The sequence below is a fragment of the Pectinophora gossypiella genome, chromosome 10, assembly GCF_024362695.1.
Source record: "Pectinophora gossypiella chromosome 10, ilPecGoss1.1, whole genome shotgun sequence".
NCBI classification, from domain to species: Eukaryota; Metazoa; Arthropoda; class Insecta; order Lepidoptera; family Gelechiidae; genus Pectinophora; species Pectinophora gossypiella.
In genome coordinates, this window is record NC_065413.1 from 10083472 (window position 1) to 10110957 (window position 27486).

Consider the following 27486-nt stretch of genomic DNA (forward strand, 5'->3'; position numbering starts at 1 on the left):
AGATAGATAGGTACTCATAATTATATCAAATATTTCATGATGATTAATATAAAGTATTTATTTATTGATAAAAGAGTATTACATGAGAGATTTATAAATTATATAAGAGACAGTGATGATTCTATATGTTTTTATATATATTCCATCTCTCTTTACATACAATTTGATACCTTACTTACTTACTTCGTACTTTTTGAAAATACATTCAAAAAGTACGAAAGTACATTTAAAGGTATTATAATTGAAATGAAACAAAATCAATATTGTGTAATAAAATTTTATTTTATTTTCAAAAGACACGTGATAAATTCTACCAAGTATAGTTTTGTGAAATAACTTTATGAAAGCAAGATTTGAGATTGTTAAAATTATAATACTTAATGTCGCTATTTACAATGTCAAAATCACTTACAAAGTACATGACAAGATAATTTATATGCAGTATATTTTGTACAGTAGTAAACCTAATTTAATTACAAGAAAATAGGTGGATAAACATTATACCTATCTAGATAATGACACCATTAACACTAACATGTATCAAATTACATTGCTATTAAAAGTTATACTAACAAATTGGTCATAAAATAAATCACATACAATGTAAAATAGTAAGTTGCAAGATATCTTGAAGCAATCTTGAAGAAATCTTCGTGTCTTCAGCCGACAAGTGTCATCTTCTGTTACGTATACTGAAGGTATACCGGAAAGAATGAGGCACTCAGGATACATTCAGTATACGTACAGAAGGCGACGCGCTTCTCTTCTCTTCTCTTCAAGCACCACTTCAACGCCGAGCATCTGAAATACTACGAAGAACATTAAAAACTCATATTCACCAGACGTGCCGATAAGTGCCCAAGTTAAATTTAGTGCGCGCACGTCTGCCGACTCCACAGATCCAAACTTTACGATTCAATTGTGGCATTTTCACACCATATCGAGACGCCTGGCAATATCTTAAAAGCTCACCGACCAAGCAGCGCTCGATGCCGACTCCGCCGCCCCTCGGGGAACACCATCTATAAAATAAAACAACCGATTTACAACACGCTTGGGTTTTCAAACCGAAAAGGGTAACACTGATAGCACATAAGTTCTTCTATCGGATAACCGCCTCCTACGAAACGGGAAAGTTATGTGCGGTCATAAATAAATAATGACTGGGAAATTGTTTTTAAAACTCAAAAAGCTATTGTTGAATTGTCGCAAAACTGTCTATTGTTCGCGTAGAGGCCAATGAGAGAGCGGCAGACTGGCAAGAAGACACGATTGGTTTGCAAAAATTATTTTCGCAAACTTCGCAAACCGGTAGCGAGGCGATCTTTTGTCTTTTACAGACTTTAGAGCGAGGTGGGACGCAATCGCCCGCGGAGTCGGCCTTTTGTCCACCATCCTTTGTTGCACATAAAGGATAAATTACAAAAGAGTCGCCGTTCAAACCACTCGTAAAGATAAAGAATTCCGTGCACATTGAATAGAGAAACGTGAAAGAGCAAGGGTGCATTATTTTCGTAATTTATGACGCGGACGGGTATAACACCGGGCCTGCTGCAGTTATTGATTCTAATGCAAAAAAACGGACGCATAAAGTATTCACGTAAATAGTGAAGAGAGTGGAGGTGCGACGCGTCGAGAGAAGGAGGTGGCGGCGTGCGTCGAAGGGGTTAGAGTGAGCACGTGACTTACCGGTGTCGGTCAGCTGTTCGCGACAGTAAACATTGACGGATGGTGACGGATGGGAGGTCGCGAGCGGGACACGTGTGAGCGGGAGCGGCGTCGCCGGGCGTCTGCCGGTCTGGGCGGGCGTCGGGCTGCGTCGCCGCCGGGCCACCAGGCGCGCGTCCCTACGCCATCGATTACCTCCCTCGCGCGGCGCGCGCCGCACCACCGCACGACTAATCCCGTTGCAAGATTTTCATTACATACGCCATGATCGTTGTTATTTGCACCCCGTAATGTTTTTTGATAGTTTGCTTAGGTCCACTTCCTGTCTTTTTGCCACCCCCGATTTACCTAAGTTCAATATTAGGCTGTAGTTTTCAGGAAGCGAAATAAGCAAGTCGATATTTAGATAAGGCACAGCTTACGCCACCTGCTCACGAGGATCCTCAATTAAGTTTCATCGTATCTGCAGTACAGATAGCTATCACAATACCCGAGGCTGCCAAGCCTGAATTTTCCCTTATTTTTCAACATTGCTCGTTGTAGATTTTATCTCAGGGACATACGTGAATTTATATGAAGTTTTCAACTAATAAAATTAAACGTGATAGTTTTTATAACAATGAACTGCTACTAGAATTGTTTTGCTCTTTTAAAGTACCTTTTTCAGAAGAACTTACTTACGTAAATTATAGGTTGTTTTTTATCATTATTAAGTACAAAAACATAGTTAAGTAAGTACATTAATATTTCAATTTGAAGATACTATAAGTACTAAGGTACTATGTATTTTAAAATGTTTTCTAAAGTGGAACTACGTACTTTGCAAGTGTACGTAAATGAACTGCAAATACGGCAATCGTGAGAGTACGTGTTGCACTGCCTTCCTGCCGATAAACGTTTACGAGTTCGACTCCTGACGCGGACAAATTACCACCTCGTTTGCTAAATGTTCGCTACCTTGATTTCCTGTCTTTAATTACATTTGCTTATCTTAGGACTTGAATAAACATTTATTTAAAACCATTCATACAATTATTTTTAAGTCTAAAGTGAATATAATCATTATATCGGAATAATTCGTTTACTTATCAGTAAAAAAATAATTAATTGACAGAGAGTATATTTTTGTGTTTAACTGTATCTTGAAATTATAATTATAATCTGGAAAGTATGTAAAGATTTAGTTAATTTATTTTTATTTTAGTAGATAGGTAGGTATATTTTTAAGTTACTCCTTCTACTATTTTTATTACAAAATTACAGACTTTTTAAATACAAGTTTTTCATAGAATTTAGGTACTATAGATAGATATTCAGTTAGTAGATAGGGAGTACGGTCACGAGCATTTATATGTACACTTTGGTACCATGTCACATTAACTTTTTTGACAAATTGAACTGTAAGTCTCACTAAATGTCTAATATGTTAGTGCGACAGAGTCCTAAAGTGGGTATATTATATTGCTCATGACTGTACACCAACTTTAACTCAAAAGTGTTCTCTATTTTCTTTTTATTAAATTTATACATACATACATATTTTTACATGTAGGTATACGGAGTAGCTATAGGTTGCGTTTTTCACGAATTACTTATGATTTTCTCCACAACAATAAAAATACGGACGTGAATTTATTTAAGTAAGTACCTATACTTGTGTATGTTTAAACTACTTGATGAATTATGACGCGCACAGGCAAGATGTGAAACGAAATTTCTAGCAAGCGTCTCTCTTTTCCGAATTCAAAGGTATCTTTACGGAATAGTTCAGGAAACGACTGAAAGGTGACTTCTGAACGAACCTCGCTTTATCGTCGACCTCATCTAGCAGATACTCTCTATCAAGCGATATTGAACTTAGGAGCAAAACGCGTTTATGCATAATTGGGTATGGCATATTAATTTGTGCAAGACACATACATCTATAACGATAAGGGTACATACCTACATAATTATGTAACCAACAAGTACGGAGATAATTACGACGAAATTAATACGTCATCATCATCAGCCGTACGACGCCCACTGTTGGGCATAGGCCTCCCCCAAGGATCACGACGATCGGTCCTGCGCTGCCCGCATCCAGCGGCTTCCCGCGACCTTCACCAGATCGTCGGTCCACCTTGTAGCGGGCCTACCAACTGAGCGTCATCCGACACGTGGTCGCCAGTCTAGAACCTTTCCGCCCCATCGGCCATCGGTTCTCCTCGCTATGTGTCCTGCCCACTGCCACTTCAGCTTTGCAATTCTCCAAGCATTAATACGTATATGCCATTTATTGATGTCTCAACATTGTTAATACCTATCACAAAATGCCACTTTTTCTTTTTGGATTTTTTTGCTTGATTTTACAGCCCTTAGGTCAAGCCACGTCAAAACTAACTTTGCCCCTGTGACGTCGTAAAGGTCGACTGAAGATCATCATGTGTATTTGATTATTTTGCATTTCCTGAAAATCAACACAAATTATAAAATTTCAAACACTTACGCTTCGCATCCGATGAGCATCCTCCAAAGTCCAGTGGTCAAATGAATAACTCCATAATAATAATTTTCGAGGGGTGGTACCCAAAATGGAAAAAAATGGGGTGGGACCATTCTCTGCTACCCCTGCAAGCAAAAAAATCAAGATTTATTTGCCATGTCGTGTCTCGTAATGGCAATAATGCACTATTGAATGTCTGTCTGTGTGTGCGTGTTGTGCACGGTAGTGGCAGGTCCACTACGACCAAGTTCTGCTATAAAAATTAATAATTTTGAATGTAATTCTGATGCCTCGACCACCCTGCGTTGTAGCCAGACCGTGTACAAGTGATACATCTAAACTTTTCATCTTTTGCTGGTTCACTTCTTGTATTTGACTCGTAAAATATTCTCTAGTGTGAATGAGGCATCATAGTATTTGTTGGACATGAAGAAATAAGTAAAAAAAGAAATGACTATATTATTATAAAACAGCGTACTTTTGACTCTATTTTTATTCCTTTCAGTGTTAAACTATTCTACCGACAGTATTATACCTACCTACTTAACTATTTACTATTAAAAACTGTAACCCAACACTGTTTGTACCTATGTAGGTGTTTAACAGGTTACAAAGTGTATTCTTCCTTATATCTTTATAACTTATCTTTGGTTGTATATTTTCTGGATGCCTAGAATAAATTGCTATTTCACAATAAGTTCTTTGTGATATATTTTATTCTATTTCTCTTCTAAGGATTTTTTCTGTCTTGAAGTATTCTTTTATTTTACCTATTAATTTTAATTGTAAAATCATATTAAATAGCCCGTTTATGTCTTTTGAATGTGTAATTCGTTTAACATGTGTAGTTCGTTACATGATGATTATTATATTAGCCGTCAGTTCCTGGTTACCAGCCCAAATGCCTCCACCAACTCACATGGAGCAGCATGGTGGAGTATGCTCCATACCCGCTCCGATAGATTGAAGGGTGGCCTGTGGCTACTTCTGTTTACGTTTTATTTTATTATCGTTTAAATGTTTGTCTTTAAAACAAAAGTTAAAAAGATAACAGCCTCTGTGGTCTAGTGGCTGTTATCTTTTTCACTCTCAAGTATCACGAATTGGAGGTGCGAGTTCGATTCCAGATGGGGACATTGTCGAAATTACTTAAATGGTCCTCACTATTTCCCGGGAGTTATTTTATTATGTTTATGATTATATATATGTTACGGGACTTATGTACCAATATTTAGTACTCTAGTCATGACTAGATAGATGGTCCCCACACACATGTGTGTGTATGTGTTACCGTGTTTAAAATTACGTAGGTATATTTTGTACTAACTCATACAGTAGGTACCTACATAATTAGTAACGTGGGTACTTAAATCATACCTAATTTGGGGTATAAATTAAACCCTTTGTGTAAAAAAACAGGATAAAAATTCACGCTCAGTTATTTTAAGAGTATTCGAGTGTGGTCGCCAAATAAAGGCATTAAAAGACACGTTTATAATAAGTTGCCTGTATTTTAAAATGTTGGAATATCCTGTAAGCCTAAGTTAACACGAACATTGAACATAATTTTCGTTGCATTGAGCATCCTTTGATGTCCACTTTGTAAACGTGCGCGGGAGTGGAGTCGTAAATTGACGCAATGTTACTGCCTTGGGATGAATAACTCTGCCTGGAATGACTTACACATTCATATCGATAATATTTATTTATACACACGTATTTATCACTTATTTATAAATCCCAAATACCAGACACGTGATCTTCCCTGAGTTATTGTTATTAACGACGATATCCGCTATAATTTTATATGACAATAAACGTAATTAACAATTTAATGAACAGTAGTAATGAATCAAATGTTTGTAATTGATAAGTTTTATTAAATCGTAACTCAAGTGTTATGAATAAGATCGGGTGTTTTAGAGGCAGTAAAATTGTCGTTAAAAGAATCTAAATACTCAAAACAAACTGTGTGCTTTGATATAGAGTGACGCATAGGTATTTCAAAATTATTATTTTTTACTTTACTTCTTAATGTTTTTAGATATATATTTGTTACTATATAACTTGATATTTAATAAAATGCCGAATAGTAACTTTGATTTTACTTATTTTATTATCTTAACAAATTAAATAGATTTTAACAATATTTTTCAAATAACAAAGGCATTTAATAATTATTTTTAAGCCAATAGTCATGACGATTCCATTGGTCCTATTAGAATAGCTTATTATTTGGATGCAATTGAAATATTCTTATTAGAATTTATTTAAAAATACAGGTTACGTCTCGGCTTACATATTTAAAGACAAGTTTATCTACTTAAAGCAAAAATTGAATTTCAAAAATAACCAAATCAAAACATTGTCCGACTTACCTACTGAACTCCGTGGTATTTATTACACTGAATTTACACAGATTCTACTGTAAAAATCTACATAAAATCACAGTAAATAATAGCTAATATTCACATTATCTTTGAAATAATTTAAATATAGAGAAATATTGATTTTAAACTTGAAATAAGTGAGACGTTAGGCCTAAACAACAAAAGGCGGCGGCGGCTGCCCGTCGGCAGCCATCTTGTGGCGCTGCCGTCGCGCCGCGCCGCGCGCTCATTGGCTGAATGACGTCAGCCGCGCCATGACAGTCCTCCATTACCGGACCGCTACCACACATCCGCAGAACTTGTCTCACGAATCCCCACTCTACATTCAACTCATAAGATCGAACACAAGCGCATATGTAATTTTGTAGCGGGGTGAGCGCGCCCATGCTAGTCGGCCCGCATTCTTGCGCTCGACTTATCTCTTTAGACGCATTTAGGATGCACCCTAATCGGGCATAGGGGAGCGTTTTAAATCCAAAGTGACTGGCGGTGACGGGTTGAAAGATTTTAATTGCCTGCTGATTTTACTTGTTACGTTCGGAATTTATCTCGACACTTATTTTTAGACAAATTCAAAAACATTATAGTTTTTGTGACAGTTATTTGGCACCACTTACGCTTGATATAAATAGGTGCAATGTCTTGATATCTGCAAATAGCTTAAAGTTCATAATAAATCGCGATGCAATTTGTTTGTCTTTGCAAGTAATTTAGTGTGCCATTGGCGGTTTTAGTTTACTTACACTAATGTACTAAATTGTTTTATTGTATTTTATGCGCATGTTTTTGTAAAACCGAAAATCCACTCGAAATCTTTTAAAACTCACTATTTATTCCACGACAAATAGCTTAAATTCAACTCAAAAACATGTTACTACATTATTTTTCAAGAAACTTCTAGGTACCCACCTACCTACTTTTCTTTTTAGAAGAGATATTTTAGGTTAAAAAACCGAAATAGGATCGACATCAATGGGTACCTGAGTACTGCATTATTTATTAATCTAGATAATTTCTGAAAGTACCTGCTTAAAATACATAATACCTAAGGAAAATAATTAGCTACTTTTCATTTTAAGCATCTTTAAATGAATACTTACATTTAAAATACCTAATTAACTTCTAGACAAAGTAATGTTTTGAGTAAGAATCCAAGTAATTTCTCTTTTAGACATTATTTCACATTGTTCTGTGCAAAGTGGATATTTGTAACGGTTATGTAGTTATTAGTATAAAGTATTTTGTTTTACAAGAAACTTTTACATACTTTACAACTTGTTTTGATTTTAATGGATCGTCGATTGTGTTGTGGTGTTATTCATTATATACGTACCTAACCAATAATACATTTTAGCTAATAATAATATGCATTATAAGCCAAAATATCTTTACAAAATATTAAAGGATCAAGGCGTTTTGGTACTAATTTCTTCCAGACTAATTTCCTATGTAACATTAACTTCAAATGTTGCGTTGGGAAATAGCAGTCTAAAAACCTACTACATAATAAGGACATTTTAACCAGTAAATATGAAGACAATTTACTTGTAAATGGTGAATTTTGAGTACCTTCTCTTATCGTGCAAACACCCTTCTGAAGAAATTCCCTTAAATTCAACCTTTAGAAGAGGGGTAGCTATTTTAAGCAGGTAGGAACTTTTAGCAAATGTCCATTATTAAGTGGAACATTTAAACATACCTTATAAGATGTCTGGTGTACCTACCCAGCTAATGTGACCTAACGAATGCTAAGTATCGCACAGAAAGAACTATACTTATTTAAAAAAAAAATAGTAAGTAGGTATAAAGCCTTTTGGGAGAAAATATCTACCTAATTTACTGAAGTTAGTACGCATTACCTAGTCTATTTTTTGAAGTTGAATAGGACAAGATTCTAAACAGAACAAACAAATAAAAAAAAAACAAACAGCCTATGTATGTACGTACCTTTGCTGGACACAGGTCTCCACTCAATCAATCTGAGGCATACTCCACCACGCTGTTCCATTGCGGATTGGTGCAAATGTTTGGGCTAGTAGCCCGGAACGAACAGCTTAACGTGCCTTCCGAAGCACGGAATCATCTTACTTTTTCGGATAATCAGGTGATTCAAACCTGTAATATCATTACCAAACAAAAGACACTCTCCCAAAGTGATTTCGACAGTCTCCAAGGAAATCTAATCCGGACCTAGACCGTAGAGGCTGTTAAATTAAAAAAATATATATAAATAGTTTATATATTTTATACGGAACCGCAGTGAGACCAATAGGTAGATATCCCAGTCAGTTGTCATAATTCGTTCTCTCACACATCTAAAAAGCGTTGCTCGAAATTATTTATTACTCCAAAAATTACCTGAACGTTCTTAATGAAGTACTATCATATTTTTATCTCAAATAATTAAGGACCACCTTTCGACTTAACAACTGTATCAGTCTTTGTAATGCCGACTTGTAATTTTCTACTTTTTTCTCTCTACAATTTATTGTTGTAAAATATGAAATTGGAATAAAATGGTGGACGCCCGGCCACACCATCTGTTGTTCTCCTTATTTATGTGATTAGCCTACAGATTACACACACATACACGCTTTTTTGTAATTTTAAATCGCCAATTTATGGTTGTAATCGCCGGACTTCCAACTAACTTGTTTTAAAATGGTCGATTACCACTTTAGTTAATAACTCTATAACGACTTATTCTATGCATAAAAATATACATTTCTTTGCTACTTGGACTACACGAACAAATTAAAAAGTAGGTATATAATAAAAAAATATAATGGTATTATATATAAAAACCTCTATTCATCAGCAATAAATACCAACGAAAGTAACATCTCAAAACGTTAGGCTAAAGTAAACATTCTCCGAGAATTGAGGTCGTTGCGCTTACTATTTTTACACCCGACTCTATGCACCTTAACACTTTGGTGTAGGATTTAGAATCGGTGCGACGTGACTTTGTACAGCTTTATACAACAGTTTTATCAATGTAGACGATCGCAGATGCAGATATGTTACGTCATGAGTAGTGACGATGTGACCTTGACATAGCGTTGACAGATTCCGTCCTTGCGGGGTCGACGAACTCTATATTTTGCTTAACTACCTACGTAGCCTACATTGCTATCTGCGCCGCATGTGTTCGCCGCGACATTGTTACATCGCTGGGAAACGGATTCCGAATTTGATTTCGAGGATTTGAACATTTATATTTCAGCTGCCTAGTTTAAATTATAACTTAAAAAAAATATATAAATTGATACTTAGCTACCCATTAGATGAAGTATTATTTTTTAAAATTTTGTTAGTCATAGGATCGTAACACCCAGATGCCTTTTAAAATTTAAACCTCTAATTATAATCATCTTTATTCAGTGGATAACATACCCAGTACATACACTTTAAATTGTCAACTTTTATATTACCTACTTATGTTTTTTGTCGAAAGTCTGATCTGCCTAAAACTACCCACAGCACCTTCTCAACTTGTATAGCCGAGGAAAAGTAAAGCTGCAAGAAAAACTTCGGGACCTACAGGGACCTAGACGTTATTAAAAAACAATTGTAATATAATTTCAGTAATTTAGCTGCCTAATATTTATTCCCTCCCCTTATGTCTGGAAATCGGGCCTTACATACAAGGTTAAGTCCTAATATATTTTCTCAGGCGAATTCAGAATATAAATGTGTTTATAGAAGTCCCAATATTAAATTGCTATATGCAAAATATGCAATAACTTTTAGAAATAACTGTTTACCAATAATTATAAATGAGAATTTATTTGCAACTAGTTTTTTACTTTATACCCTGCCGCGGTTGTCGTTATGAACTTGAAAGTATTATAGAAAAACATCTTATCATTTTTATTTTTGTTAAAGACACATTTATTATCTATAGGCATGACGTGGCATAAAAAGTTGAGTTCAGGACGTAGCGTGTTGCTTATAATCTTGGGGATGTCCTAAAAATTACTTAGACATCAGAGGCCTTAAACAAATTGCAATGGATTATGACAACCTTTTTTTTGACGTGACTTATTGTAGATTTGCCGCAGATGGCATTAACTACTTGGCTGGACAAATGGGGAGCGCTGAAGGCTCTCACCCGATACAACGTTTAAGACAACAGCCTGAGGGTGCCCAGTTGGGCGATTATGACAATAGATAGTGATAAAAATATTATGGGTTTGACATTTTACCTTAGATCACCTTTTTCTATCCTATACATTTTAGTACTGTTACTGTCAAATTTTAATCGTTTGTAATTTGGCTAAGGACCCAGGTTGACTGCAATAAACCTAACAATATGTTACTATGAAGAGCATCTTATGGTACAAATACCTAGGTACTTAAAATTGTTACAAGTTTGCTTAGCCCTAGGAGCTCAGGTATCGGATGTTATGAGTGTAAGTTTATGTGTGTATTTGCAAAGATACTCTCTCTTAATACAAAATTACTATTATCCTCTAGTTTCTTTATGGGTAGATAATATTATAATACTTAATTTATGAGAGTTTAGCTTGAGCTTCGTAGTTAGGTACGTTTCGAGAAGGTATTGATTTCCTGACCACAATTTCGTTTTAGAGTCGCTATGAGTGTCTGTGTTTTCAGATTTTTTAATGTAATATAAAAGTGTATTAGATACTAAATTACATTGTACAGAAATCTATCGATCTCTTTATATATGTAAGAATATTATGTTTATTCTTCTTATAAAGCAAAATATCACTGTCTAACCTACAAAATGCGTTGTAAATAGGTAGCTTTATGTCTTCGAATTGAAAATAAAATGTCTTTGAAGCTGAAAATAAAGAGTGGTTTGTATGAGCAGTGTAGATAGGATCACGAAATACATGCAAATGTGGGAGTCACTCGACGTATGCTTGGCAAAAATTATGTTAAAACCAACTCCAGCCCGTAATTGAATGCCTCTGCATTGAATTTTAAATGTAATACACTCTTTGTTTTCTTAAACTACACGGCGGCTGCATTTAATAAATTGTCAGAGCTAAAACTTTACATCAACTGCTTATTGGATTGCTTACAAGTTACAATTGGCTATAACCAGCACTTTTAGCATCGACATTAGGTACCACTAAAATGATTTACCAACACTAAATATGTACAATTTATGTGCCATAATTTGGCAAGGTTTCCCTTACTACTTGTGTCTTTATACGGTACGTTAAACACAATAATATCAGTATTAACTGCTGCTTAAATTATATCAATTGTACCCTCAGAAGCCACATACACGTACTTAAGGCTTCAGAAATTCGCCAGAGCGTGAATTCATGAATAGGCCGATGGCATACTAAATTATTTATTAGCTCCAACAAAGGCTCAGGTTTGGAAGAACAAATTGCTACCAAAAATATACGTTTGATTTAAAACACAGGTATTTGACCGACTTGTTTAACCTTCACATGTAATGATTGTATTTATGGCATGAAAGGCAACGGACTCAGCCTTTTATTGGCATGATTAGACCGGATCCTTATCAATTGGTCGCGCAAATTTTGCATAAGTACATAAGTAACGAGTCAGTTATTTATGTACATTGCACTCTTACCCTCGTATTTTCATCAATTTGGCTATTTTATTACGCCTTGTAGTTTTCAAGCGTAATTGAAGTTAATTTACAGATGTTTTGAGTGGCAACAAATCAGGCGATGTCTAATCAAAACCAGAAATAAATCGGACTCGGATATTTGTATCGTCAGAAGCCGGGACTACGAGCGTGACTGTTAAGTGATATCTTGCATAATGTTCGTGGTCAATTACGCTGTAAATTCGCAATGTTGTCAACAATCGATGATTCTGCAGCGCCATCGTCGCGTCGTCAGAATTTCGTGGTACACGTCCAAAGGATTTGTCCGCTTGCCAAAATATCCCAGCTGTGGACAGACACGTCGCACTCTGAATACTGATTAAATCCACGTTATTGTTTTCGTTTTTTTCACTTTCGTTCCTGCGACTTGGCCGTCGACCTATTGAATTTTTCATGGCGCTCTTTATTGGAATTTCTTATGAGCTTCTCCGATAACTGACGCGCTTAGCGTCAATCTATATGATCGAATGATTCCGTAAGAGGAAGTTTCGTCAATTACACCTACTTGGTGCCGGCATTAGCATACATTTCGCATCCGATCCAATGGCTCTTTATTGATTCATGCATTGCTTTTATTTGATCAATAAAAGTAAATTATCGTGTATTAACATGGTCTTGCATTCAGTGTCGGAAAAAAACACATTAGAAGACCAAAATGTCGGTATGTCAATAAAATCATTCTCTTCACGTGTTCATTTATATGTCTTAAAGATTCATGTTTCATACGCGTCAAGCACCTTTCAAAGCATACCTACCTAAATTGTACATATTACGACGATACAAAATACGTTAAACCTATTGAATGACAATGAAGAAGAACACTAAAATTGGCAATTAATAGCTAGATGGTCTCAGGTATGGTGACGGTTCGTGCTGTTTGCGCGATATCAATGTTTACCATCAAAATGAGCAAAATAAGTGCATCTCTTTTCAACCAACCGAAACCTTATGAAAAGAAAGGTCCAAACATATGAGTGACTCTATCTGTTAAAGCGCATTTATGACATCCACTAAACTAGATTTTTTTACGATAGCAATAGTTTGCTCAATTTTACATAGGGTGGAAAAGGTTCGATAATTTTAACATTTGTGGGGGTAAAATAAGCAAAACTTCTACGATTTCAATGTCTAAATAGGAACTGTTTATATTTTCCTTTATAATTCAAAAGGGAACCCGTTAAAACTGCATTAGGAAATGTAAACTATCGTCGTTAAAAAATAAATACCCTTTTCAGAGCATCATATAAACAAAGAATGGGAAGCAGAAAGGTTTTTTGTTTAAAATAACAAGAATCCGTATTAAGTGTTTAATCCTTTTAACGTTTGATTAATGAAACAAGTGCCACCTGCGCTGTGGAGTGTACGGAAGAACGATAAAACTGAGCCCTTACTACCGCCGCTCAGTTCCTCTGGCAGTATTTTTAAATCACGTTTTTAGGGAAAAAAATTACTCGAGATAGGGATCCGAATTTACTGATACAGAGGAATGTAAGTTCAACGTCGCCAGTTTTCAATAAGGTCGTTTTTCAATCGATTATTCCATTCGAAAAACGGTCGTATATCTTTGGATACTGGGTTGGGTTTTCGCTTTTCATCGAGATTTGAATAAGACGGTTTTCCTCGATAACTCTACTGATGTAGGACGTGCAAATAAACATGGTATTTTTATCGCCGCAAACCTTTATATAGTTGCGGTCGATTTCTCCTCTTTATCTTCTGAGAGCGGTGTTTGCTTTATCTTGAATAAAACGAAAGGTACGTGTTGAGTGTCAAAGGACTTTACAGCAATTGCATCGACTACGGCGGTTGTATGGCCGACCTTCGGAATAAAGTAATTGCTACCTGGTTGTCGCCTGCGGTCTCATATCCCGCAACACTTATAGGATTACACGTATACAAGTGGCTTTATGAAGGGATATAGTCACATAAGATTCTAGATTGCATAGACGTCATACCTAAATAGGTATACAATTATTATTTATCAGTATCTACTTAACGTTGTTCAGATTACCATGTGTGTGGTCTAATTAGATTTATTATTTATTATGAAAACATACGATAAGATAATCGGTGTCGCTTAGAGCACCCTCACTGACATTTAAGTTCCAATTAAATTGTCATACATATGCATTTACGTAATTGAGAAGTCATGTTGTTACGGCATTATTTACAGCATTTTATTTGAAACTAACGGAGTACATCGGAAAGCTTTTTACACATTTTTCAACAGTTGTACAGTAGACTAATATACCTATATGCGTAAAATGAAAAGTAATCAAGCGATCTTATCACCACTCGTTAATGCCTGTTAATTCGAATTGGTCCTTCATTTGTACGGTACAAGTTTGTTTGTTCTAAAGAAAATTTCCGATTCGATAAGAGGTCGTAAACCTTGCCCCTTACGTCATAAAATCGAGTCAGTCCCTTCAAGCAAATGTAAGCTTAAAATCCAGGTGTTATATAAGTCAAGATAACATTTTTTGCATGGCATCACGCTTGCATTGTTTTACGATAGGGTTACCAAGTTACGTAATGTTACAATAAACGTTTTGAGGCTAATAAATTTTAATAGAGCAGAAATTTATGACCAATTTGTGGGGACATTTACAGCTGATGAACAAAAAGGCGTCTTTTTTCGTCCTAGTTTTTGTGGAATCGTAAATCTTGCATCGATTTTATTTTACAGTCGCCAAGACGAATTCAGAAGCAGTTTCTGGTCGTAAAGTTTAATACTCCGCAAGCGTAAAATGCTTAGCAACCATTTCTTGGAGCCAAATAGATCGAAATTTGGTTAGCGGCAGCATGTATTTGACGGAACTTTATTTATTAAAACTTATTTTATTCTTTTATCGTGTGGATTGTGAAACTTTTGATAAACTTCAACGTATTAATTAAAACTTATAAAAATTACACCTAATATGTCTCTTATTGAGTTTCGTTATATGAGAGCGGGCCACGTTGCATAGTCAGTGCCAATATCGAGATTGCAATACAGACGACGCAACTTCTTTCATTAGGACTCGAATAAAAACAATACAAGTGAAAAGGGTATCGGGAGAGCGCATATCCAACTGAGAAAATTTGCTATTATAGTCCCTTCCCTAGTTGCTGTACCTACATCTGTACAACGATTGTCTGACTAGTGATGCGCTTTATATCGATAACATAAACTTTATCTATCACATTTAAAACGGACGGAAACATTTACAAATGTTTGCCGTCTAATCTGTGCACATTTAAAAGCACATATCTCGATATAAACGTGTGACTTAGACACATTAATAACGATAACTGTTCCGTATCGACGTTTCATCGAATTTGAAGACAGGAAAGTCTATTCGACGGAATTTTAATGAATTTTAATCGTCTACCTTAATCAGAGCCAGCTGTAATGCCACCCGCGCTGCGGCAACGTAAATATCCGAGACCGCAAACACGTTTATATACGTACCAAGTTCAAAGATACGTATTTAGAGACATAGTTTTATCCTCGCTCAAGAGTGGAAATTTCAATAAAGATGCAAATTTTTCCCGAGCAATTTCCTTCTGACACCGCGGTCTCGCTATTGGGTCCTACTGCATTATGCGAAGTTCCTCCATTATAACGTGTACCGAGGTAGATAATCTGTACAGTTATGTAGACATGCCTATATCCGAATTTCCCTGTTAATTTTGCATGCCATCGAATTGTGGTTATCTCACGCGCGCAGAATTAAATTACAATCTCTGTAAATAGCTATTTTGGGGTGTAAAGGGAAATGCGAACTCTCCCAATTTTGTCTCTCACTGTTTTTAAAGAAAATTATGGTTGGATTACCAACTCAGATTCGTATTATAGGAGGCTAACAAAATGCTTAGAGCAAAATTACAAGATTTTTGTTAAACGTTAGGTGATTTTTTTACCTAAGTCTCTACTACTCACAGGTAAATCTATTCAAATAATCTCTCAAAATTCAAAAACAGCATTTGCGTATTTTGGAGTGTATTGAATAAATTACCTCAGATTGCAAACTTGAATACGATATTAACTGTCGTAAACACTTGTAACGTACCAATAAAATGCAAGTGCCTAAAAATCTGCATAATATGACAGCGTATTTAAAACTTTCCGCCTAGTTGGGGCGCTGCCCTGAGGGTGGGAGGCAGAAAGGGCGGATTAAAGGACGCTGGATGCGAGGAAAGAATACACAATTAGCTTTCTGCTACCTGCTGCAGATAACGCATCCAGTCTAACCTGACCTCCCTTTTTATTTACCCCGACCCTGTCTTCTAGCAAGTTAATATTGGCGAGGAAAACGCGGAATATCAATTTACGCTGGACGATTTTAAGTCAGGGATTTTAAAAACGGGTCGGGAATTTTAGCTTCGACCGGAACCGAGGGGTCCGGATCGATCAACGGAACTCTGATACTCGTTGGCTTTGTTGAAAAATATAAATTAGGCACTTAGTATTCGCGTGAGTCAAGAATGAAGTAGATAGCCACTTCGGGGGATTATAATATAATGGTGGCACGAGCCGTGTGGGGTAAATAGGTTTAGTAAATACGTTATAAGAGTACAATGTTTTCCTTATTTACTCGAACAGCGACTGTAGTTTTCACGCAGGTTTGTACTTGGGATTATCAGCCAAAAAAAAGTACTAAAGCCCGCAAAATGTGTAGGCCGGTACATAGAAAACGCTGTATCCAGAATTTCGTCATAAAACAGCGGGTTCATACACAACATTGCGCACTGTGCGACCCCATGTTTGCCTGTAATATTCAACAATATGCGTTTTCACTACCAACATAACTTTGCGGTTTTAACCTTCCATCTCTATCGTTTTTCCCTTACAACAAGGTCGGATATTGTCAGGGAAAGGCTTTATAAATGGTTATCCCAGTGTGCGTATTTCGTGTTTATTTCCAACGTTGAAGCAACGAGATAAAATTCGCGGCCATAAAATAACAACGTAAGAAAGAAAGGGTTTATTGTTAAAACTATCATGGCGTATATTGTAAGTGTACTTCGCATGCTAGTTAATTGGGGGTAAGCCTTTTGTTGTTAAAGCGAAGAGTTATGAGCGATTAAATTTGATGAGAGCCGAGTACTCACATGGTCTATGTATAGAAATTTATGTGCAATCCTGAGTCTTAGGCAGTACATCATACTGTAATCACTGTTAATTAAGACAAACAGCCGGTGTTATGTTAACAAACTCTCAATTATTTGCTTGTTTCCTCTCGTATGTACGTAGACCACGCTACATTGATGAAGCATAATTAAGTAGGCAAAGAGACTCCTACTTCTTTTTATTTTCTTACTTTCATTATATTAAAGACGGTTGTGTTGGAGAAACAGTTAAGGCAAACATGGAAGAGTAAATTGCGTAAATGGCAGTCGCTTGCGTACCTTTTTACTGTCCTTATTCCTCGCCCAAGGCATCACTAACAAACACCTGAGCGTATATCTACATAGTAAAACAGGCTAAAATTTCTTAATACCAGTGAGCCATTTGGAGCCCACCCTTCGTAATAAGCCAGGGTAGGCCAGTGGGAGGATCTACAAGTGATTTAAAGAGATTGTCAGTTAATGACGCCGTGGGCCACAGTTCCAGCCCTTCCGTAGGACTAATGGACCTACCAGCCTAGTGTGCCCATTTGCTATATTGAATGTAGACACGGAATTATGAGGATATTGAAACGGAGGATACGTGTGTGTTGAGAATTTTAAGGGGTCTAGGATCTGGGGTTTTAATGGGGCATTGTGTATTGTAAATAGACAACAGGATGGATTTTACTGGAAAACATTTCAAGACACAATAGTTAAACAATTGGATTTTGATTCTAAAAACATCTACGCCTTACGACCTTTAGAAATGTTGACTCTTCCAAAATATACCTACTAGTTATATATTATGATCTCCCGCTAAGCTGTATTGAAACAACATGGTGAGGTTTGTTCATAATCGGGTTTAAAAATGTTGTTGTGAATAGGTTGTTTGTGTAGTAACAATTTCTACATGAAGGTATAAGGGATCAAGTTGTTTGAACGTATTTATAGGCATCCTATTCATCCAGCGCATCTTTCGGATGTACTATTATTTATCTATAAAGTACCTATATATAAAGTAGCTTCCGTTCGCGTCCAACTGGGTGCCCAGACGTATTGTGTCACATTTTGTCCGTAATTTGCGACTAATCTACCACAAGTTGTTTTAATTACTACGAACACGATTTAATGTACCAAAGATACGGAACAAAACAGCTTTTTGGTAGTGTACGACTAATCGTAGTGCCTTACAGAAGTAGACGATAGTGTTGACATGTAGTAAAGATGCTCAAATCAGAAGTACCATGACAGTTATCACGTTACCTACATGACAGTAGTCACGTTTCCATTCTGCCGTGGCACGGTACGATTTTATTATTCATAAAGTGTACCGTAGGCACCTCGCACATTCGGTATGGCGCATTCGATTTAAACTGCATCTATCATTTTAAGGAGCACTGTTTGTACCAAATGACTCGTAGGTCATGTCGGTATCATTATTAAATGTGCGACTTTCGAAGCTACGTTCCTCAAAAACCACTGTACAGTCATGAGCAATATAATGTACCCACTTTGGGACTCTGTCGCACTAACATAATTATTTGACGTTTAGTGAGACTTACAGTTCAATTTGTCAAAAAAGTCAATGTGACATGGTACCAAAATGTACCTATATACATATTAATGCTCGTGACCGTACAGATTTTCCTTCTGGGGGTTAATATGGCCACATCGAAGCAATTCATCTAACAATATTACAATTTGACATATAAAAGTAAGTACGCAATGCAAACAAATGTCAAATAGCAAAATTGCTTTCTTAGATGAATTGCTTCAATGTGTCCATTTTAACCCCCCTGATTTCGTGGGTAACAGACATGTGCATCTTTGTTTTTGGGTATAAATGATGACCCTTTTTATATACACACAGTCACCATTAAATCCCACCCATTATTGTTCTAATCACGGTAAAGAGAAGCAATATAGGTAACAACATAATTCTATACATAATGTGATCCACATATCAAGCAGTTATTTTTATATATGCTTCAGCCATTACATTGTATTTTGGAATAATTATGTACCCGAGTAATGAGAAAATAGGTTATTATCACTTTAAAGCTGTACAATGCCATCTATATTGGTTTTGGTGAACGTAGCCCAGTCCCTCATAGATTCCCATCTATAACATTGCTTCAAAAATGTCATTGAGATCAATATCTTCTTTACACAAAAAAACTGTTTTATTTTTCTCATTACTTACTTTACTTTTATCGTACCAAAAACGTCATTATTAAACGACAAGTTTAGAGGGCATGTATATATCATATTTCTTGATTAAAAAAGAAAATTCTACTACATCATCAGGTTTTTGTTAAAAGTGATGAGTGAGTTCATACGAGTTTAATGATCGTGTACAACACGAAGCTTATGTTGCACATTTAAACGAATTTAAAGGGTGTGGCACGCATAAGGTAGTGATAAACTATCGCTTCGTCGGGCTCGTGGAACATCCAAGCCGTTTATCTGTGACCGATCGAGTGTAAGGATCGTCTCTATACACCCTTCTTCCCACAAACTTACCTGTACCCAATATTATATAAGGAAACAAAAAAATAACCGAACGCTTTCGTTCACGCGGCATCGAATTAAGTTATTCGACTCTAACGTCCTATATGTGAACATTGAATAGCTTTTATCGTCTAAATTAATGTCATAACTGCGGCAGTTTTGGATAAAATAAATCGATATGGCGTGATTATATAATACCGCCCGCAGTTTGTCTCGTCTATAACCATTTAAAGATGGACTGTAGGAATTCATTCAGGATTGTACGTTTATAAACGATTTCAAGCCGCGCGGGAGTTGTGGAAGATCTTTTAATAGACCGACTGAATGAGTTATACGAGGCCATTCCAAATGGGTTTTTTTTTACATCTCTATACTTTGATAAATGAACGTATTACAAAATCTATTATGTATGTCCATATTCATACCTAGAGGTTAGGTGTTAGTGTTGAATTATTGATCAGTATCGCCCGGTTTGGTTATGTAGGCTGTTCTTCTTCTTCTTCTTTCGTGTGGGTTGTGAGGTGGAGTACCAACGTCATCAACCCTGGTGTCAGGGTTACTAATGACCCGCCTACGGCCCCTGACATGGCTCATGTAACGACTGCTTACTTACATCAGTAAGTAGTAACCGGGACCAACGGCTTAACGTGCCTTCTGAAGCACGGACCATCTTACTTTTGGACAATCTGGTGATCAGCCAGTAATGCTCTAACCAAACTAGGGACCACAAAGTAATTTTTGTGATATATCCCCACCGGGAATCGAACCCGGGACCTCCGGATCGTGAGCCCAACGCTCTACCACTGCACCACAGACGTCGTTAGGCTGTAATGATGGTGTTTTGATGCCGATAGTGGCTTTAAGGAAGTGTCGTCTGGAAGGGCGCCAGCTAAGGGTTGGGACCGGACAAATATAAACAGACGACATCCGTGTCTACTCCCTACCTATAAGTACCTACTTACAATATTAAAGACCCCGTTTTTCAACTGCAGTACTTAATGAAAGTCATTAGCGGTAGCTTGAATCGTCTCTAGAGAATATTCTAATTTCGCTCCTAGCCTGTCTAGTTATTTCCGTCTTTATGCGGTCCATTTAATTTAGGTCTCTCGTTTTTCCCGCACGGCTTCTTTTCCAGTTTAATTTTATATTGTCGAGCGGGGGTCGGGAGGTCAGATTAGACTGGTGTACGTGTGTAGTATAGTAGACAACAGTAGGTGTATCGCATTTTGTGAAATTGCGAGGAAGCTGGAGCCATTGCTAGTACCCAGGGGAGAGCGAGTGGACTAAACACCTCGTTGTTTTGTTTTTGTTCAGCACAAAACGTATGTATTAAACAATACGGGCAGAAACGTTGGGATATAAAAACTAACTTTATGTCAGTAATAGCTATTGGAGTTTTTAGAAAGACTTGGTGGTTCGTTGTTTCGATACGTGTTTTGTTTTGATAATGGAATGGCGAGTAATAGAAGGCTCCTCGGTAGGAAAAATTTGATTCCAGAGTATGATTTCTCTGTCTGAATTACCATTATGTCCACCATGGAGTACATTTGTCTGTATTCATAACATAAAGAATCCAGTTATAAGTAAAAAAGTTACATTCATTTTTATTCTATACATTATCTCGGTCAGCTAGTCTGAACCAGAGAACGAGTTTGCTCTTTTTAATACAAGTACATAACAATAAATTCGTTCAACTTATTCATTGTAAGCTTAAGCGAACCACAGCGAGATCACAAAACAAGATGCTTATTGACAAATTTTGTGACCCCAATTTAAGTAAGTAGGTACTCATGAGAGGCCCAGTAGTTGGGGCGGAACTGGTCCATATTCGTCATAAAATGGAGAATTTATTGGTCACGACACCCTATAGATATTAATGACGCGTCATCCAAAATCCCCTGGTTACCAACGACCCGATTATGCCTTTATAGAAGGTGCTTTAAAGGGAGATAAGTACGAAAATATGGTGGTATAAAATAGGTAAAGTAGGAGCAAGGAAAGAGTTTCATAGAAGTTTAGTTACATAGTGAAAATAAAAAAATTAAACTATGTACTTTATTAAATATTTCAAAAAAGTATTTTAATAGTAGAATAGGCTAGTTTTCAACTAGTCAAAATCAGTTACTTTTTATTAAACGTCAAAATACGAAAGTACTACGGAATTTGTATGAGAAGCAACATGCGACGTAAAAATGTGTCAAAATGTCGCACTTATTATTACATTTTTTTTATTAAAATTTATAAATAAAAAAAACGAAAAAGGAAACTTGTTTTTTTTGTCACCTTTAGATCTGTCTTTATTTGGTACCTAATCTTATTTTCATAATTTATTTTTGACCTAGGAAACTACGATTAAGATTCTAATCTTGACTAGCTATTATTTCATTCAGTCGTGTCAATAAGTAATACCTTCACAGAAAAATAACTGTTACATTCCTTAACAATATGAATTACTCTTGATAAAAAGTGTTCGTTCATTCGTATGCTGAATGCATACAATGGACGAGCAACCTATCGATGGCTAGTAGGTATATTTTATGTTTGTCTTAGTATCGACGTAATGTTCCATCGTAATTATTTAAACTAATACCACTCTTCATAGTAGTGGTAAATCAGTAGAAGTTCTTCTTCTTCATTCCATAGTCTCTGCTTACCCCGGTGGGAAAAAGGTATGAGTTTATATATGTATGCATGTGTAATAACACTTGTGTAGCGGTTGAGCATATCAAACAGTTTGAATTATCATTCTCGATCAAGTAATTTCTTAAAAACAAAGACAGTGTCTTGTAATAGGGTTCGCGCCTATTGTCAATAACCGGACACAAATTTTGAAAACAACGTGATACCAATTACCTATGATCCAAACATGAATTCAAACTCTAAAAGTTGATCTGAGTGTAGGTATGTAGGAAAATAAGTGCGACTTTTATAAGAAAAGATGTTTTATGTTAGTAACACTTATAAAACCGCAAAACTCTGCTTCCATTGGAAAAGTAGGTACCTACTTGAACGACCCAAACAGAATTCGAAAAGAAACAGGACCATTTATTTTATTTACCGCATAATCCATACTATTATTCTCATCACGCTATACAGCTTCAGTACAACCATTAACAAAATCGCAAGACATTATCCCTGCCTCGTTACGATCCGCCTTAATGTCGCACTACCCTCAAATTATTGTCCACACAATTGCTCAGCCATTCCTACTCTTCATACTTAACCACATTAGCGACTCGCATAACACTATATCTCATATGAAATATGACTGTTGGTGCCCCGAAATAGTCTCGCCTCCCGAAACAAAACACTTCTACCCATGTTTTCGCCGTTAAGCCTTTGTTATAAAGGTGAAAGTAAGCCCGATTTTATTTCTAAAAGGGTGGGTACTAATGTCTGGTCATTGTACCTCTCGTGCTTGACCGTAGGGGTAATTTGGAGGCAGACAACGGACGCATTTGCATCACAATGAGCGGGATGGAGGGAAGAGACTGGCTTCCGTTCGGATAAGCTGCGTTTTGTATGTAAAAGTGTGTTAGGTAGTCTGGGAAGCTTGTGGATGGCTGCATATTAATTTGTATACCGTCTGTTTTGGCTTCTGTTTCTTTGGATTTTATTTTATTTGCGAATTTTTCTTCCGATGTACCTTGTTGGTCTGTGGAAAAACTGCAAGTTGCCAATGCGCCGTACTTGTAGAAATCAATTTGACGGATACCATCGCAGTTTGCATGATATACCTTATTCTCATAATTGTGTTACCTATATAATTTAATAGTTTTAATAGGTATAAAGTTCAAAGTGCTTTATTTGTAAGAATACCTATAGGTAAGTACAAAATGATCTTATAGCTAGGATGTCCGCCATATTCGACCTTATAATTCAGGTATACAAATTAAAATTATATATCATGCATTATCATGTCACACCAATTCAATAAATTAATATTATTAATAATTATAATTAAATCTATAACTTAAGTCAGCTAGTAAAATTTGACAAAAAAACAAGTCATACAAAAACAATTACATTAAAAGTCATTATTAGTGTTGGGTTCTTACCCGGAAAATTCCCGCGTTTTGGGAATTTTCCCAATTTTTAGGGAAAAAAACCCGAAAAATTCCCATGTATAAAAGTATAGTAGTCTAGCGATATGTTGTTATAATCCTCGTTTTAGGCGACATGAAGTAAGTTTATTTTGAAAACATATTTTTTTAATAATAAACTAAAGAATGCAAATATAATGGCAAGAGTTCGTCTCAAATGAGCAACAAAAAGCTACTGGTTTTATCTTTATAAATTGATAATCTTTTTTGAAACAAAGGTTTTCAAATTAGGCAATAAATTATTTTTAAATATATGAAAATATGTTCCAAACTGTAGCTAAAAAAAATTTGGTAATAAGTAAATGCACATTTACTTATTATTTATTTATTTTTTGGCATTTGAAACAAAGAAAATTCGTGTTTGTACTTTAGTACCTGGTATTAAAATAACCATTATTTTTTAATTATTTATAAAGTTGGTATGAATTGTTATCAAGTTGTTTTAAAATTATTGCACTATAGGTATCCTACTGAAACACTGCGCAGGCAGCGCTGCACAAGAGTACAATCTTCTTCCTCTTCTCCACACGAAGACAGTATGACATATTACCATTCATCGTAATAGGATAGCTGTTTAAAATAATCATTAAAGCGAATCCTATCCTATCGTTTAGTATTTTTACGTTACAAGAAATCCGTCCAAGTACAATAGAAAAATAAGAATAATTCACGTCAAAAAAAAAAAACTAGTGGTATTGCAACATAATGAAGGGAGGTGTCTAATTAATTCGCGCAGATTACAAAAAACTCTCTAGGACTCCATGGTGGCGCCACCACAGTCGCGACACCAACAAAATGGTTGCGCAACCAAAAACACCAAAGAGGTTTAAACAACACAACATAAGCTCAACACTATATCCCGATTGGAGTACTCGGAGGTACATCCATCGCAAGATGTAAGTACCCACATTTCACCTAGCTTTCTGTTAGACCAACGCGATAGATAGTGAGCGTTATCGCCGTCTCATGCGTTAATACTTTTGCGTTATGCGTTGTGTTCGCGTTGATACAACTGCACACTAGTTAGTGACGCGACTGTGGTTCGACCACCATGGTTTCCTAGTGATATAGGGCCCTTGTATTTTTCCTATTATGTATATTAATACTTTAGTGGAGCAGTACACGTGATGAACAGCATAGATTATTTTGTTTTTCTTTTCGTCCCTGACCATGCGAGTAACGACTGATATAAACAATATGCTCAGGGTACAATCAGTCATAGGAGACGACCTTCCTTCATCAATGCAGACGTGCACAATCAGTCGTAATACCCTGATATATGACCCGCTGTATTGTGCCTATACTGTTTGCGTCGCTATCATTCTGCAAGCAACGCAGGGCTGGCGGGAGAACTTAAAAATAAGTAAACAAGTACCTTGTACTTATGTACCATCACGGCACAGCAAGCGCGCGGCGCGAACTGTATCGACGGCTTTGACCAATAGTCGTACGACGCTTATCTACGTAGGTAGCATTCGCTGCGTTTATTGGTCGAAATCCCCGACATAATTTGTGCCCGCGCGACGCGGTTGCTATGCAAAGCTTGCAAGTCGAAGAGACAAAATCGAGGGCTTTGAATAGACCGATCAGACTTTTATCTACGTAAACACCAAACTGTAGCTATTGACCGAAGCAAGCGTTATTTGTCGAGTTTACTTATATAATGTAACTAATGTAGTAGGGGCTGGTTCACAGGATTTTAAATGTGATTGTCGCTACTTTTTTAAAATTGTGATTAACGCTTTTATAGTGGTCGATAGTATTGTTTTTGACTTATGCAAGTATTACTATTGCCTATGTATAGGCAACACTTAGATTTTTTTAAACTACGAAATTTTTAAACTTCTAGTTTCGGAAGAGTAGGTAAGCAAATTATTAATAATTTGAAGCACCCCTATATAACCAAGTGCACTGAATGCACGCCGCTACAGCGCGGATGCAGCAACGATCTCAAATGGGCGTGGGCTCGCCATACATTACCACATCGTTATATGTATATCAATGTACAATACAACTATTTTATATTCGCATTTCATACTACACTGTACGCTTATGGTAATATTATTACGTTATTTAATTTACAAATAATTCCATCGGCGTCTCAGAATCAGTTTTTAGAATTGTTGTTGCTTGTTGAATGGGACGAGAATAGCATAGTTTTAGAGCTAAGTATAGATGATACAGTAGCATCCATTTCAAAACTTGTAACGTTTACGCTGATTCCAAGTAAATCTAGTATAACTTAGAATTGAACTAATATGACTGAGAATTAAATTAGTATAACTTAGGATTAAATAAGTATAACTGAGAATTAAATTATTATAACTTACAATTTTTTAATTGAAATTGTTTGGATCTAGATAGGTATTATTTTATGGTACAAACATCAGATTGATTTTAAAACATCAGTCAATTAGGAGAACAAAAAATAAATCTGTAGGTAGTAAGCAGTATTCATGTATGTAGTTAATATAACGATTCCTCAAATTAAATATTGAATACAAAAGGAATCCTTCCTACACACGTACGCAACACAAAAAGTACTTAAAAACCGTACTATAAAAATAAATAAAACAAACTTTAAAACAGAAACAATGGTTCAAACAACAATGACATATAGAATTCGACATTAACTTTAAAAAAACTGTAAAAAAGTATCAAAGATCCTTCACAGCATGGTATTCAATCCTTTCGTCAAAATATGTCGGATTGTCACTTCCTTATTGCGTCGTAAATTTTACAAGTGCCATACAAATGTTGAGACAATACCATTAAGAATATTTTTTGAGCTCTTGCGAGAAATATTGAATATATTGTAACAGGCTTACACAGAAGTTACGTCAGTTCCCTATAACAGACAATGTTAAAGTTCGCTTTAAATCAATATATATTTTTTTAATATTAATATAATATATTCTAATTATTTTATAAAATCATCTAGCTTTGGTTTGGTTTGGTAATTAAATTAGGTGGTAATTTAGTAACCATAAAAGAACCTACAAGAAAATCGCAGAACATTCGATTTTGGGTGCCATTTTTCAGGCCCATTTTTATATATTTTTTTATATAGGTACTTACTCAATTCATAACAAATACTATCAAAAGTGCGTGTGAGTAAGTATTCAATATACGTTTGTAACACGAGCAGGTTTATCTAATAATGAAATCATATCGTGCGCATATTTTAAAAGCTGTCGGAACAGCATGGCGCGCTCCAATTCAAACTTCGAACGTGCTGAATTAGGGGAAACTTGCCCCGCAGCCGTTGGTAGCCGAATTACTTCAAAACTATCGCCTGTTACTTAAATGTAGAAACTAGTGTTATATTAGAAGTGAAATCTAAATGAATAGGGTTTTGTAATTTTAATTCATAAAAAATATGTGTGTATTCTGTAGTTATTCAGTGTTTATTTTTCAAAAATTCAAATGGTCGCTAAAATCACACTCTATAAAATGACGCAATGTCTATATTTGATTAAATATTAAAATGAGATAATATATGGATGCATAATAAATAATAAGACAAAATGTAATGTGTGTTAGAAATACATTTAGAGATAAGTATATTACAAGTTCCAACGTACGGGTTGTGAGGTGGAATACCAACCTCATCAAACC

General features: G+C 35.9%; 1 protein-coding gene and 1 long non-coding RNA gene across 16 annotated transcripts in view; one reads left to right on the forward strand and one right to left on the reverse strand.

The window, feature by feature from the left end:
* Positions 1 to 27486, forward strand: part of LOC126370097 (homeobox protein abdominal-A homolog) — a 255549-nt gene that overhangs the window by 151184 nt on the left and 76879 nt on the right. The gene's annotated exons all lie outside the window — the stretch shown is intronic.
* On the reverse strand, positions 262 to 6734 carry LOC126370184 (uncharacterized). The gene is made up of 3 exons (XR_007566836.1): positions 6532 to 6734; positions 4157 to 4278; positions 262 to 1022 (listed from the first exon to the last, which is right to left on the reverse strand). It is a non-coding gene; the product is annotated as an uncharacterized LOC126370184 (long non-coding RNA).